This window comes from Ranitomeya variabilis, chromosome 2 (assembly GCF_051348905.1).
Source record: "Ranitomeya variabilis isolate aRanVar5 chromosome 2, aRanVar5.hap1, whole genome shotgun sequence".
NCBI lineage: Eukaryota > Metazoa > Chordata > Amphibia > Anura > Dendrobatidae > Ranitomeya > Ranitomeya variabilis.
In genome coordinates, this window is record NC_135233.1 from 516,848,812 (window position 1) to 516,862,486 (window position 13,675).

General features: G+C 37.4%; 10 non-coding genes across 10 annotated transcripts; all 10 read left to right on the forward strand.

The window, feature by feature from the left end:
* Positions 1-1,570: 1,570 nt before the first annotated feature.
* TRNAQ-CUG (transfer RNA glutamine (anticodon CUG)) lies at positions 1,571-1,642 on the forward strand. Its single transcript has one exon. It is a non-coding gene; the product is annotated as a tRNA-Gln (tRNA).
* A 3,499-nt stretch (positions 1,643-5,141) lies between these two features.
* Positions 5,142-5,213, forward strand: TRNAQ-CUG (transfer RNA glutamine (anticodon CUG)). The gene has a single exon. It is a non-coding gene; the product is annotated as a tRNA-Gln (tRNA).
* Positions 5,214-6,926: 1,713 nt separating this feature from the next.
* On the forward strand, positions 6,927-6,998 carry TRNAQ-CUG (transfer RNA glutamine (anticodon CUG)). Its single transcript has one exon. It is a non-coding gene; the product is annotated as a tRNA-Gln (tRNA).
* Positions 6,999-7,965: 967 nt separating this feature from the next.
* Positions 7,966-8,047, forward strand: TRNAS-AGA (transfer RNA serine (anticodon AGA)). Its single transcript has one exon. It is a non-coding gene; the product is annotated as a tRNA-Ser (tRNA).
* Positions 8,048-8,711: 664 nt separating this feature from the next.
* On the forward strand, positions 8,712-8,783 carry TRNAQ-CUG (transfer RNA glutamine (anticodon CUG)). Its single transcript has one exon. It is a non-coding gene; the product is annotated as a tRNA-Gln (tRNA).
* Positions 8,784-9,750: 967 nt separating this feature from the next.
* On the forward strand, positions 9,751-9,832 carry TRNAS-AGA (transfer RNA serine (anticodon AGA)). The gene has a single exon. It is a non-coding gene; the product is annotated as a tRNA-Ser (tRNA).
* Positions 9,833-10,496: 664 nt separating this feature from the next.
* TRNAQ-CUG (transfer RNA glutamine (anticodon CUG)) lies at positions 10,497-10,568 on the forward strand. Its single transcript has one exon. It is a non-coding gene; the product is annotated as a tRNA-Gln (tRNA).
* Positions 10,569-11,536: 968 nt separating this feature from the next.
* On the forward strand, positions 11,537-11,618 carry TRNAS-AGA (transfer RNA serine (anticodon AGA)). The gene has a single exon. It is a non-coding gene; the product is annotated as a tRNA-Ser (tRNA).
* Positions 11,619-12,282: 664 nt separating this feature from the next.
* Positions 12,283-12,354, forward strand: TRNAQ-CUG (transfer RNA glutamine (anticodon CUG)). Its single transcript has one exon. It is a non-coding gene; the product is annotated as a tRNA-Gln (tRNA).
* A 967-nt stretch (positions 12,355-13,321) lies between these two features.
* On the forward strand, positions 13,322-13,403 carry TRNAS-AGA (transfer RNA serine (anticodon AGA)). The gene has a single exon. It is a non-coding gene; the product is annotated as a tRNA-Ser (tRNA).
* The last annotated feature ends 272 nt before the right edge of the window (positions 13,404-13,675 follow it).

Consider the following 13,675-nt stretch of genomic DNA (forward strand, 5'->3'; position numbering starts at 1 on the left):
ATCACTTTGAGTTCTATGGCCAAATCTACCTTTAAAGCAGGATTACGGAAACTTAAAATTGACTTTAAGTTACAGCACTCTTACGAACTGTGTCACGCAAAGCAACCATACCCTTTGATTTATGTCAATGTTCACATAACACTTTTTCCAGGTGTATGAAACTGACAAGGATTTGAAGCTGAAATGGCTTCAGGAAATGTTGGCGTTTTCTTCCTGAATCATCTTTTCTTGTGTTTTTCAGAATTTCCTACAGCAGTTTGTAAACATTTTTGGTGGTGTTTTTCTAAAATTATTTTGGGCATCTTTTGAGTCTGTTTTTGTGGCTTTTCTTTGTAGCTCACAAAATGCACCAAAAGTCTCTCAGGAACCTTGAAGGAGTTTTCCTTACCTTGCCATTGAATTGTATTATAAGTATGGAGCTCTTCTAAATGAAAAACACCTGAAAAATGATATGCTTATTTTAGTTAACCGCTTGGCATTTTTGGAAACTTGATGTGGTTAAAAGACGCCCAAAAGCCTGATCATATGAACAGCAAGTCTTTTTTACGTGGAAATTAATTTGTTCAGTGTTTTCAGCATTTTCAGAGTAATTTTCAGGATGTTTTTGGAATGGCCCCACTCCAAATCCGCCTTATAAAGAGGTAAAAGTCTTAAACTGTGCATGATTTCCATTGATGATGACTTTAAATCAGATTTTTACATTTTACTGGGACCTGGAAATTTGTTTCTATTTTCTGAGATGTTTTCCAGAGGGATAATCACTGATCTTGATCATGGTGCTATAAGAAAAGGTGTTTGATTCTCATCAAAAACCAACGTCTGAGTAGTCGTGGCCGAGTGGTTAAGGCGATGGACTAGATAATCCATTGGGGTTTCCCTGCGCAGGTTCAAATCCTGCCGTCTACGAATATGTTCATATAGTTTTTTGACTGATTACCTGAGAAGATAAATTTGCGTGTGTCCTGTTTTATGCCACATGAAGGTGATGTGCGAACTTTGGGCAGGGTTTCTAGAACCAGACTGACTTGATTTTTGGATGCATTTTATATAAGCCGATCTGACGCTACATCCCACGTGCGTCATGCCACTAATTAAAAGAAGCGCCATGAGTGCCACCAGGTAAGTGGTGCATCTCCCTCTTTTGTCTAGCAGTTACAGACCACTGCTTTGGCAGATGTACTGAGACATGCACTTTTATTCACAGCAACCTTCAATTATCTCTTGGATAAAACTTTTTACCACACAATGAAAATTTTTTAGCCACTTCTGGATGAACAGCTTTCTAACAGTATAAGTTTTGCAGTTATTTTTTTCTTACCCTTTTTCCAAGTAACAGATCCAACACTCTATTTACTAGCCACTTTTCATCAACATTTAAAACTGTCATTGTTGAGATATCATGGAACTCTTGGCACACTTGTGGAAATAAAGTTTAGGAGATATTAATTTACCATTGTGTATTAATTGTAGATTTGCACTACAGCTTTAGAGCCTTTTTTCACCATGATTCATGAGTTCATATGTGCTTTTTAGCACAAAAAAACTGCAGCCAGTTATTTTTTGTGCGTGTGATTCCATGGTGTAATGGTTAGCACTCTGGACTCTGAATCCAGCGATCTGAGTTCAAATCTCAGTGGAACCTGGGCAGCTCTTTGTACATGTGTTTCAGTTTTTGCACTTACACTGAGTTCTCCTGTGCCAAAGGTTTAACATAAAAAGATAAAAAGAGAAAGTTAAAATCAACATGCAAAACAAAGATTTGAATGTTCCAAGCATCCATGGAGTGATCACTTTGAGTTCTATGGCCAAATCTACCTTTAAAGCAGGATTACGGAAACTTAAAATTGACTTTAAGTTACAGCACTCTTACGAACTGTGTCACGCAAAGCAACCATACCCTTTGATTTATGTCAATGTTCACATAACACTTTTTCCAGGTGTATGAAACTGACAAGGATTTGAAGCTGAAATGGCTTCAGATAATGTTGGTGTTTTCTTCCTGAATCATCTTTTCTTGTGTTTTTCAGAATTTCCTACAGCGGTTTGTAAACATTTTTGGTGGTGTTTTTCTAAAATTATTTTGGGCATCTTTTGAGTCTGTTTTTGTGGCTTTTCTTTGTAGCTCACAAAATGCACCAAAAGTCTCTCAGGAACCTTGAAGGAGTTTTCCTTACCTTGCCATTGAATTGTATTATAAGTATGGAGCTCTTCTAAATGAAAAACACCTGAAAAATGATATGCTTATTTTAGTTAACCGCTTGGCATTTTTGGAAACTTGATGTGGTTAAAAGACGCCCAAAAGCCTGATCATATGAACAGCAAGTCTTTTTTACGTGGAAATTAATTTGTTCAGTGTTTTCAGCATTTTCAGAGTAATTTTCAGGATGTTTTTGGAATGGACCCACTCCAAATCCGCCTTATAAAGAGGTAAAAGTCTTAAACTGTGCATGATTTCCATTGATGATGACTTTAAATCAGATTTTTACATTTTACTGGGACCTGGAAATTTGTTTCTATTTTCTGAGATGTTTTCCAGAGGGATAATCACTGATCTTGATCATGGTGCTATAAGAAAAGGTGTTTGATTCTCATCAAAAACCAACGTCTGAGTAGTCGTGGCCGAGTGGTTAAGGCGATGGAGTAGATAATCCATTGGGGTTTCCCTGCGCAGGTTCAAATCCTGCCGTCTACGAATATGTTCATATAGTTTTTTGACTGATTACCTGAGAAGATAAATTTGCGTGTGTCCTGTTTTATGCCACATGAAGGTGATGTGCGAACTTTGGGCAGGGTTTCTAGAACCAGACTGACTTGATTTTTGGATGCATTTTATATAAGCCGATCTGACGCTACATCCCACGTGCGTCATGCCACTAATTAAAAGAAGCGCCATGAGTGCCACCAGGTAAGTGGTGCATCTCCCTCTTTTGTCTAGCAGTTACAGACCACTGCTTTGGCAGATGTACTGAGACATGCACTTTTATTCACAGCAACCTTCAATTATCTCTTGGATAAAACTTTTTACCACACAATGAAAATTTTTTAGCCACTTCTGGATGAACAGCTTTCTAACAGTATAAGTTTTGCAGTTATTTTTTTCTTACCCTTTTTCCAAGTAACAGATCCAACACTCTATTTACTAGCCACTTTTCATCAACATTTAAAACTGTCATTGTTGAGATATCATGGAACTCTTGGCACACTTGTGGAAATAAAGTTTAGGAGATATTAATTTACCATTGTGTATTAATTGTAGATTTGCACTACAGCTTTAGAGCCTTTTTTCACCATGATTCATGAGTTCATATGTGCTTTTTAGCACAAAAAAACTGCAGCCAGTTATTTTTTGTGCGTGTGATTCCATGGTGTAATGGTTAGCCCTCTGGACTCTGAATCCAGCGATCTGAGTTCAAATCTCAGTGGAACCTGGGCAGCTCTTTGTACATGTGTTTCAGTTTTTGCACTTACACTGAGTTCTCCTGTGCCAAAGGTTTAACATAAAAAGATAAAAAGAGAAAGTTAAAATCAACATGCAAAACAAAGATTTGAATGTTCCAAGCATCCATGGAGTGATCACTTTGAGTTCTATGGCCAAATCTACCTTTAAAGCAGGATTACGGAAACTTAAAATTGACTTTAAGTTACAGCACTCTTACGAACTGTGTCACGCAAAGCAACCATACCCTTTGATTTATGTCAATGTTCACATAACACTTTTTCCAGGTGTATGAAACTGACAAGGATTTGAAGCTGAAATGGCTTCAGATAATGTTGGTGTTTTCTTCCTGAATCATCTTTTCTTGTGTTTTTCAGAATTTCCTACAGCGGTTTGTAAACATTTTTGGTGGTGTTTTTCTAAAATTATTTTGGGCATCTTTTGAGTCTGTTTTTGTGGCTTTTCTTTGTAGCTCACAAAATGCACCAAAAGTCTCTCAGGAACCTTGAAGGAGTTTTCCTTACCTTGCCATTGAATTGTATTATAAGTATGGAGCTCTTCTAAATGAAAAACACCTGAAAAATGATATGCTTATTTTAGTTAACCGCTTGGCATTTTTGGAAACTTGATGTGGTTAAAAGACGCCCAAAAGCCTGATCATATGAACAGCAAGTCTTTTTTACGTGGAAATTAATTTGTTCAGTGTTTTCAGCATTTTCAGAGTAATTTTCAGGATGTTTTTGGAATGGACCCACTCCAAATCCGCCTTATAAAGAGGTAAAAGTCTTAAACTGTGCATGATTTCCATTGATGATGACTTTAAATCAGATTTTTACATTTTACTGGGACCTGGAAATTTGTTTCTATTTTCTGAGATGTTTTCCAGAGGGATAATCACTGATCTTGATCATGGTGCTATAAGAAAAGGTGTTTGATTCTCATCAAAAATCAACGTCTGAGTAGTCATGGCCGAGTGGTTAAGGCGATGGACTAGATAATCCATTGGGGTTTCCCCGCGCAGGTTCAAATCCTGCCGTCTACGAATATGTTCATATAGTTTTTTGACTGATTACCTGAGAAGATAAATTTGCGTGTGTCCTGTTTTATGCCACATGAAGGTGATGTGCGAACTTTGGGCAGGGTTTCTAGAACCAGACTGACTTGATTTTTGGATGCATTTTATATAAGCCGATCTGACGCTTCATCCCACGTGCGTCATGCCACTAATTAAAAGAAGCGCCATGAGTGCCACCAGGTAAGTGGTGCATCTCCCTCTTTTGTCTAGCAGTTACAGACCACTGCTTTGGCAGATGTACTGAGAATGCACTTTTATTCACAGCAACCTTGAATTATCTCTTGGATAAAACTTTTTACCACACAATGAAAATTTTTTAGCCACTTCTGGATGAACAGCTTTCTAACAGTATAAGTTTTGCAGTTATTTTTTTCTTACCCTTTTTCCAAGTAACAGATCCAACACTCTATTTACTAGCCACTTTTCATCAACATTTAAAACTGTCATTGTTGAGATATCATGGAACTCTTGGCACACTTGTGGAAATAAAGTTTAGGAGATATTAATTTACCATTGTGTATTAATTGTAGATTTGCACTACAGCTTTAGAGCCTTTTTTCACCATGATTCATGAGTTCATATGTGCTTTTTAGCACAAAAAAACTGCAGCCAGTTATTTTTTGTGCGTGTGGTTCCATGGTGTAATGGTTAGCACTCTGGACTCTGAATCCAGCGATCTGAGTTCAAATCTCAGTGGAACCTGGGCAGCTCTTTGTACATGTGTTTCAGTTTTTGCACTTACACTGAGTTCTCCTGTGCCAAAGGTTTAACATAAAAAGATAAAAAGAGAAAGTTAAAATCAACATGCAAAACAAAGATTTGAATGTTCCAAGCATCCATGGAGTGATCACTTTGAGTTCTATGGCCAAATCTACCTTTAAAGCAGGATTACGGAAACTTAAAATTGACTTTAAGTTACAGCACTCTTACGAACTGTGTCACGCAAAGCAACCATACCCTATGATTTATGTCAATGTTCACATAACACTTTTTCCAGGTGTATGAAACTGACAAGGATTTGAAGCTGAAATGGCTTCAGGAAATGTTGGCGTTTTCTTCCTGAATCATCTTTTCTTGTGTTTTTCAGAATTTCCTACAGTGGTTTGTAAACATTTTTGGTGGTGTTTTTCTAAAATTATTTTGGGCATCTTTTGAGTCTGTTTTTGTGGCTTTTCTTTGTAGCTCACAAAATGCACCAAAAGTCTCTCAGGAACCTTGAAGGAGTTTTCCTAACCTTGCCATTGAATTGTATTATAAGTATGGAGCTCTTCTAAATGAAAAACACCTGAAAAATGATATGCTTATTTTAGTTAACCGCTTGGCATTTTTGGAAACTTGATGTGGTTAAAAGACGCCCAAAAGCCTGATCATATGAACAGCAAGTCTTTTTTACGTGGAAATTAATTTGTTCAGTGTTTTCAGCATTTTCAGAGTAATTTTCAGGATGTTTTTGGAATGGACCCACTCCAAATCCGCCTTATAAAGAGGTAAAAGTCTTAAACTGTGCATGATTTCCATTGATGATGACTTTAAATCAGATTTTTACATTTTACTGGGACCTGGAAATTTGTTTCTATTTTCTGAGATGTTTTCCAGAGGGATAATCACTGATCTTGATCATGGTGCTATAAGAAAAGGTGTTTGATTCTCATCAAAAATCAACGTCTGAGTAGTCGTGGCCGAGTGGTTAAGGCGATGGACTAGATAATCCATTGGGGTTTCCCCACGCAGGTTCAAATCCTGCCGTCTACGAATATGTTCATATAGTTTTTTGACTGATTACCTGAGAAGATAAATTTGCGTGTGTCCTGTTTTATGCCACATGAAGGTGATGTGCGAACTTTGGGCAGGGTTTCTAGAACCAGACTGACTTGATTTTTGGATGCATTTTATATAAGCCGATCTGACGCTTCATCCCACGTGCGTCATGCCACTAATTAAAAGAAGCGCCATGAGTGCCACCAGGTAAGTGGTGCATCTCCCTCTTTTGTCTAGCAGTTACAGACCACTGCTTTGGCAGATGTACTGAGAATGCACTTTTATTCACAGCAACCTTCAATTATCTCTTGGATAAAACTTTTTACCACACAATGAAAATTTTTTAGCCACTTCTGGATGAACAGCTTTCTAACAGTATAAGTTTTGCAGTTATTTTTTTCTTACCCTTTTTCCAAGTAACAGATCCAACACTCTATTTACTAGCCACTTTTCATCAACATTTAAAACTGTCATTGTTGAGATATCATGGAACTCTTGGCACACTTGTGGAAATAAAGTTTAGGAGATATTAATTTACCATTGTGTATTAATTGTAGATTTGCACTACAGCTTTAGAGCCTTTTTTCACCATGATTCATGAGTTCATATGTGCTTTTTAGCACAAAAAAACTGCAGCCAGTTATTTTTTGTGCGTGTGGTTCCATGGTGTAATGGTTAGCACTCTGGACTCTGAATCCAGCGATCTGAGTTCAAATCTCAGTGGAACCTGGGCAGCTCTTTGTACATGTGTTTCAGTTTTTGCACTTACACTGAGTTCTCCTGTGCCAAAGGTTTAACATAAAAAGATAAAAAGAGAAAGTTAAAATCAACATGCAAAACAAAGATTTGAATGTTCCAAGCATCCATGGAGTGATCACTTTGAGTTCTATGGCCAAATCTACCTTTAAAGCAGGATTACGGAAACTTAAAATTGACTTTAAGTTACAGCACTCTTACGAACTGTGTCACGCAAAGCAACCATACCCTATGATTTATGTCAATGTTCACATAACACTTTTTCCAGGTGTATGAAACTGACAAGGATTTGAAGCTGAAATGGCTTCAGGAAATGTTGGCGTTTTCTTCCTGAATCATCTTTTCTTGTGTTTTTCAGAATTTCCTACAGTGGTTTGTAAACATTTTTGGTGGTGTTTTTCTAAAATTATTTTGGGCATCTTTTGAGTCTGTTTTTGTGGCTTTTCTTTGTAGCTCACAAAATGCACCAAAAGTCTCTCAGGAACCTTGAAGGAGTTTTCCTAACCTTGCCATTGAATTGTATTATAAGTATGGAGCTCTTCTAAATGAAAAACACCTGAAAAATGATATGCTTATTTTAGTTAACCGCTTGGCATTTTTGGAAACTTGATGTGGTTAAAAGACGCCCAAAAGCCTGATCATATGAACAGCAAGTCTTTTTTACGTGGAAATTAATTTGTTCAGTGTTTTCAGCATTTTCAGAGTAATTTTCAGGATGTTTTTGGAATGGACCCACTCCAAATCCGCCTTATAAAGAGGTAAAAGTCTTAAACTGTGCATGATTTCCATTGATGATGACTTTAAATCAGATTTTTACATTTTACTGGGACCTGGAAATTTGTTTCTATTTTCTGAGATGTTTTCCAGAGGGATAATCACTGATCTTGATCATGGTGCTATAAGAAAAGGTGTTTGATTCTCATCAAAAATCAACGTCTGAGTAGTCGTGGCCGAGTGGTTAAGGCGATGGACTAGAAATCCATTGGGGTTTCCCCGCGCAGGTTCAAATCCTGCCGACTACGAATATGTTCATATAGTTTTTTGACTGATTACCTGAGAAGATAAATTTGCGTGTGTCCTGTTTTATGCCACATGAAGGTGATATGCGAACTTTGGGCAGGGTTTCTAGAACCAGACTGACTTGATTTTTGGATGCATTTTATATAAGCCGATCTGACGCTACATCCCACGTGCGTCATGCCACTAATTAAAAGAAGCGCCATGAGTGCCACCAGGTAAGTGGTGCATCTCCCTCTTTTGTCTAGCAGTTACAGACCACTGCTTTGGCAGATGTACTGAGACATGCACTTTTATTCACAGCAACCTTGAATTATCTCTTGGATAAAACTTTTTACCACACAATGAAAATTTTTTAGCCACTTCTGGATGAACAGCTTTCTAACAGTATAAGTTTTGCAGTTATTTTTTTCTTACCCTTTTTCCAAGTAACAGATCCAACACTCTATTTACTAGCCACTTTTCATCAACATTTAAAACTGTCATTGTTGAGATATCATGGAACTCTTGGCACACTTGTGGAAATAAAGTTTAGGAGATATTAATTTACCATTGTGTATTAATTGTAGATTTGCACTACAGCTTTAGAGCCTTTTTTCACCATGATTCATGAGTTCATATGTGCTTTTTAGCACAAAAAAACTGCAGCCAGTTATTTTTTGTGCGTGTGGTTCCATGGTGTAATGGTTAGCACTCTGGACTCTGAATCCAGCGATCTGAGTTCAAATCTCAGTGGAACCTGGGCAGCTCTTTGTACATGTGTTTCAGTTTTTGCACTTACACTGAGTTCTCCTGTGCCAAAGGTTTAACATAAAAAGATAAAAAGAGAAAGTTAAAATCAACATGTAAAACAAAGATTTGAATGTTCCAAGCATCCATGGAGTGATCACTTTGAGTTCTATGGCCAAATCTACCTTTAAAGCAGGATTACGGAAACTTAAAATTGACTTTAAGTTACAGCACTCTTACGAACTGTGTCACGCAAAGCAACCATACCCTATGATTTATGTCAATGTTCACATAACACTTTTTCCAGGTGTATGAAACTGACAAGGATTTGAAGCTGAAATGGCTTCAGGAAATGTTGGCGTTTTCTTCCTGAATCATCTTTTCTTGTGTTTTTCAGAATTTCCTACAGCGGTTTGTAAACATTTTTGGTGGTGTTTTTCTAAAATTATTTTGGGCATCTTTTGAGTCTGTTTTTGTGGCTTTTCTTTGTAGCTCACAAAATGCACCAAAAGTCTCTCAGGAACCTTGAAGGAGTTTTCCTAACCTTGCCATTGAATTGTATTATAAGTATGGAGCTCTTCTAAATGAAAAACACCTGAAAAATGATATGCTTATTTTAGTTAACCGCTTGGCATTTTTGGAAACTTGATGTGGTTAAAAGACGCCCAAAAGCCTGATCATATGAACAGCAAGTCTTTTTTACGTGGAAATTAATTTGTTCAGTGTTTTCAGCATTTTCAGAGTAATTTTCAGGATGTTTTTGGAATGGACCCACTCCAAATCCGCCTTATAAAGAGGTAAAAGTCTTAAACTGTGCATGATTTCCATTGATGATGACTTTAAATCAGATTTTTACATTTTACTGGGACCTGGAAATTTGTTTCTATTTTCTGAGATGTTTTCCAGAGGGATAATCACTGATCTTGATCATGGTGCTATAAGAAAAGGTGTTTGATTCTCATCAAAAATCAACGTCTGAGTAGTCGTGGCCGAGTGGTTAAGGCGATGGACTAGAAATCCATTGGGGTTTCCCCGCGCAGATTCAAATCCTGCCGACTACGAATATGTTCATATAGTTTTTTGACTGATTACCTGAGAAGATGAATTTGCGTGTGTCCTGTTTTATGACACATGAAGGTGATATGCGAACTTTGGGCAGGGTTTCTAGAACCAGACTGACTTGATTTTTGGATGCATTTTATATAAGCCGATCTGACGCTACATCCCACGTGCGTCATGCCACTAATTAAAAGAAGCGCCATGAGTGCCACCAGGTAAGTGGTGCATCTCCCTCTTTTGTCTAGCAGTTACAGACCACTGCTTTGGCAGATGTACTGAGACATGCACTTTTATTCACAGCAACCTTCAATTATCTCTTGGATAAAACTTTTTACCACACAATGAAAATTTTTTAGCCACTTCTGGATGAACAGCTTTCTAACAGTATAAGTTTTGCAGTTATTTTTTTCTTACCCTTTTTCCAAGTAACAGATCCAACACTCTATTTACTAGCCACTTTTCATCAACATTTAAAACTGTCATTGTTGAGATATCATGGAACTCTTGGCACACTTGTGGAAATAAAGTTTAGGAGATATTAATTTACCATTGTGTATTAATTGTAGATTTGCACTACAGCTTTAGAGCCTTTTTTCACCATGATTCATGAGTTCATATGTGCTTTTTAGCACAAAAAAACTGCAGCCAGTTATTTTTTGTGCGTGTGGTTCCATGGTGTAATGGTTAGCACTCTGGACTCTGAATCCAGCGATCTGAGTTCAAATCTCAGTGGAACCTGGGCAGCTCTTTGTACATGTGTTTCAGTTTTTGCACTTACACTGAGTTCTCCTGTGCCAAAGGTTTAACATAAAAAGATAAAAAGAGAAAGTTAAAATCAACATGTAAAACAAAGATTTGAATGTTCCAAGCATCCATGGAGTGATCACTGTGAGTTCTATGGCCAAATCTACCTTTAAAGCAGGATTACGGAAACTTAAAATTGACTTTAAGTTACAGCACTCTTACGAACTGTGTCATGCAAAGCAACCATACCCTATGATTTATGTCAATGTTCACATAACACTTTTTCCAGGTGTATGAAACTGACAAGGATTTGAAGCTGAAATGGCTTCAGGAAATGTTGGCGTTTTCTTCCTGAATCATCTTTTCTTGTGTTTTTCAGAATTTCCTACAGCGGTTTGTAAACATTTTTGGTGGTGTTTTTCTAAAATTATTTTGGGCATCTTTTGAGTCTGTTTTTGTGGCTTTTCTTTGTAGCTCACAAAATGCACCAAAAGTCTCTCAGGAACCTTGAAGGAGTTTTCCTAACCTTGCCATTGAATTGTATTATAAGTATGGAGCTCTTCTAAATGAAAAACACCTGAAAAATGATATGCTTATTTTAGTTAACCGCTTGGCATTTTTGGAAACTTGATGTGGTTAAAAGACGCCCAAAAGCCTGATCATATGAACAGCAAGTCTTTTTTTACGTGGAAATTAATTTGTTCAGTGTTTTCAGCATTTTCAGAGTAATTTTCAGGATGTTTTTGGAATGGACCCACTCCAAATCCGCCTTATAAAGAGGTGAAAGTCTTAAACTGTGCATGATTTCCATTGATGATGACTTTAAATCAGATTTTTACATTTTACTGGGACCTGGAAATTTGTTTCTATTTTCTGAGATGTTTTCCAGAGGGATAATCACTGATCTTGATCATGGTGCTATAAGAAAAGGTGTTTGATTCTCATCAAAAATCAACGTCTGAGTAGTCGTGGCCGAGTGGTTAAGGCGATGGACTAGAAATCCATTGGGGTTTCCCCGCGCAGGTTCAAATCCTGCCGACTACGAATATGTTCATATAGTTTTTTGACTGATTACCTGAGAAGATAAATTTGCGTGTGTCCTGTTTTATGCCACATGAAGGTGATATGCGAACTTTGGGCAGGGTTTCTAGAACCAGACTGACTTGATTTTTGGATGCATTTTATATAAGCCGATCTGACGCTACATCCCACGTGCGTCATGCCACTAATTAAAAGAAGCACCATGAGTGCCACCAGGTAAGTGGTGCATCTCCCTCTTTTGTCTAGCAGTTACAGACCACTGCTTTGGCAGATGTACTGAGACATGCACTTTTATTCACAGCAACCTTGAATTATCTCTTGGATAAAACTTTTTACCACACAATGAAAATTTTTTAGCCACTTCTGGATGAACAGCTTTCTAACAGTATAAGTTTTGCAGTTATTTTTTTCTTACCCTTTTTCCAAGTAACAGATCCAACACTCTATTTACTAGCCACTTTTCATCAACATTTAAAACTGTCATTGTTGAGATATCATGGAACTCTTGGCACACTTGTGGAAATAAAGTTTAGGAGATATTAATTTACCATTGTGTATTAATTGTAGATTTGCACTACAGCTTTAGAGCCTTTTTTCACCATGATTCATGAGTTCATATGTGCTTTTTAGCACAAAAAAGCTGCAGCCAGTTATTTTTTGTGCGTGTGGTTCCATGGTGTAATGGTTAGCACTCTGGACTCTGAATCCAGCGATCTGAGTTCAAATCTCAGTGGAACCTGGGCAGCTCTTTGTACATGTGTTTCAGTTTTTGCACTTACACTGAGTTCTCCTGTGCCAAAGGTTTAACATAAAAAGATAAAAAGAGAAAGTTAAAATCAACATGTAAAACAAAGATTTGAATGTTCCAAGCATCCATGGAGTGATCACTTTGAGTTCTATGGCCAAATCTACCTTTAAAGCAGGATTACGGAAACTTAAAATTTACTTTAAGTTACAGCACTCTTACGAACTGTGTCACGCAAAGCAACCATACCCTATGATTTATGTCAATGTTCACATAACACTTTTTCCAGGTGTATGAAACTGACAAGGATTTGAAGCTGAAATGGCTTCAGGAAATGTTGGCGTTTTCTTCCTGAATCATCTTTTCTTGTGTTTTTCAGAATTTCCTACAGCGGTTTGTAAACATTTTTGGTGGTGTTTTTCTAAAATTATTTTGGGCATCTTTTGAGTCTGTTTTTGTGGCTTTTCTTTGTAGCTCACAAAATGCACCAAAAGTCTCTCAGGAACCTTGAAGGAGTTTTCCTAACCTTGCCATTGAATTGTATTATAAGTATGGAGCTCTTCTAAATGAAAAACACCTGAAAAATGATATGCTTATTTTAGTTAACCGCTTGGCATTTTTGGAAACTTGATGTGGTTAAAAGACGCCCAAAAGCCTGATCATATGAACAGCAAGTCTTTTTTACGTGGAAATTAATTTGTTCAGTGTTTTCAGCATTTTCAGAGTAATTTTCAGGATGTTTTTGGAATGGACCCACTCCAAATCCGCCTTATAAAGAGGTAAAAGTCTTAAACTGTGCATGATTTCCATTGATGATGACTTTAAATCAGATTTTTACATTTTACTGGGACCTGGAAATTTGTTTCTATTTTCTGAGATGTTTTCCAGAGGGATAATCACTGATCTTGATCATGGTGCTATAAGAAAAGGTGTTTGATTCTCATCAAAAATCAACGTCTGAGTAGTCGTGGCCGAGTGGTTAAGGCGATGGACTAGAAATCCATTGGGGTTTCCCCGCGCAGGTTCAAATCCTGCCGACTACGAATATGTTCATATAGTTTTTTGACTGATTACCTGAGAAGATAAATTTGCGTGTGTCCTGTTTTATGCCACATGAAGGTGATATGCGAACTTTGGGCAGGGTTTCTAGAACCAGACTGACTTGATTTTTGGATGCATTTTATATAAGCCGATCTGACGCTACATCCCACGTGCGTCATGCCACTAATTAAAAGAAGCGCCATGAGTGCCACCAGGTAAGTGGTGCATCTCCCTCTTTTGTCTAGCAGTTACAGACCACTGCTTTGGCAGATGT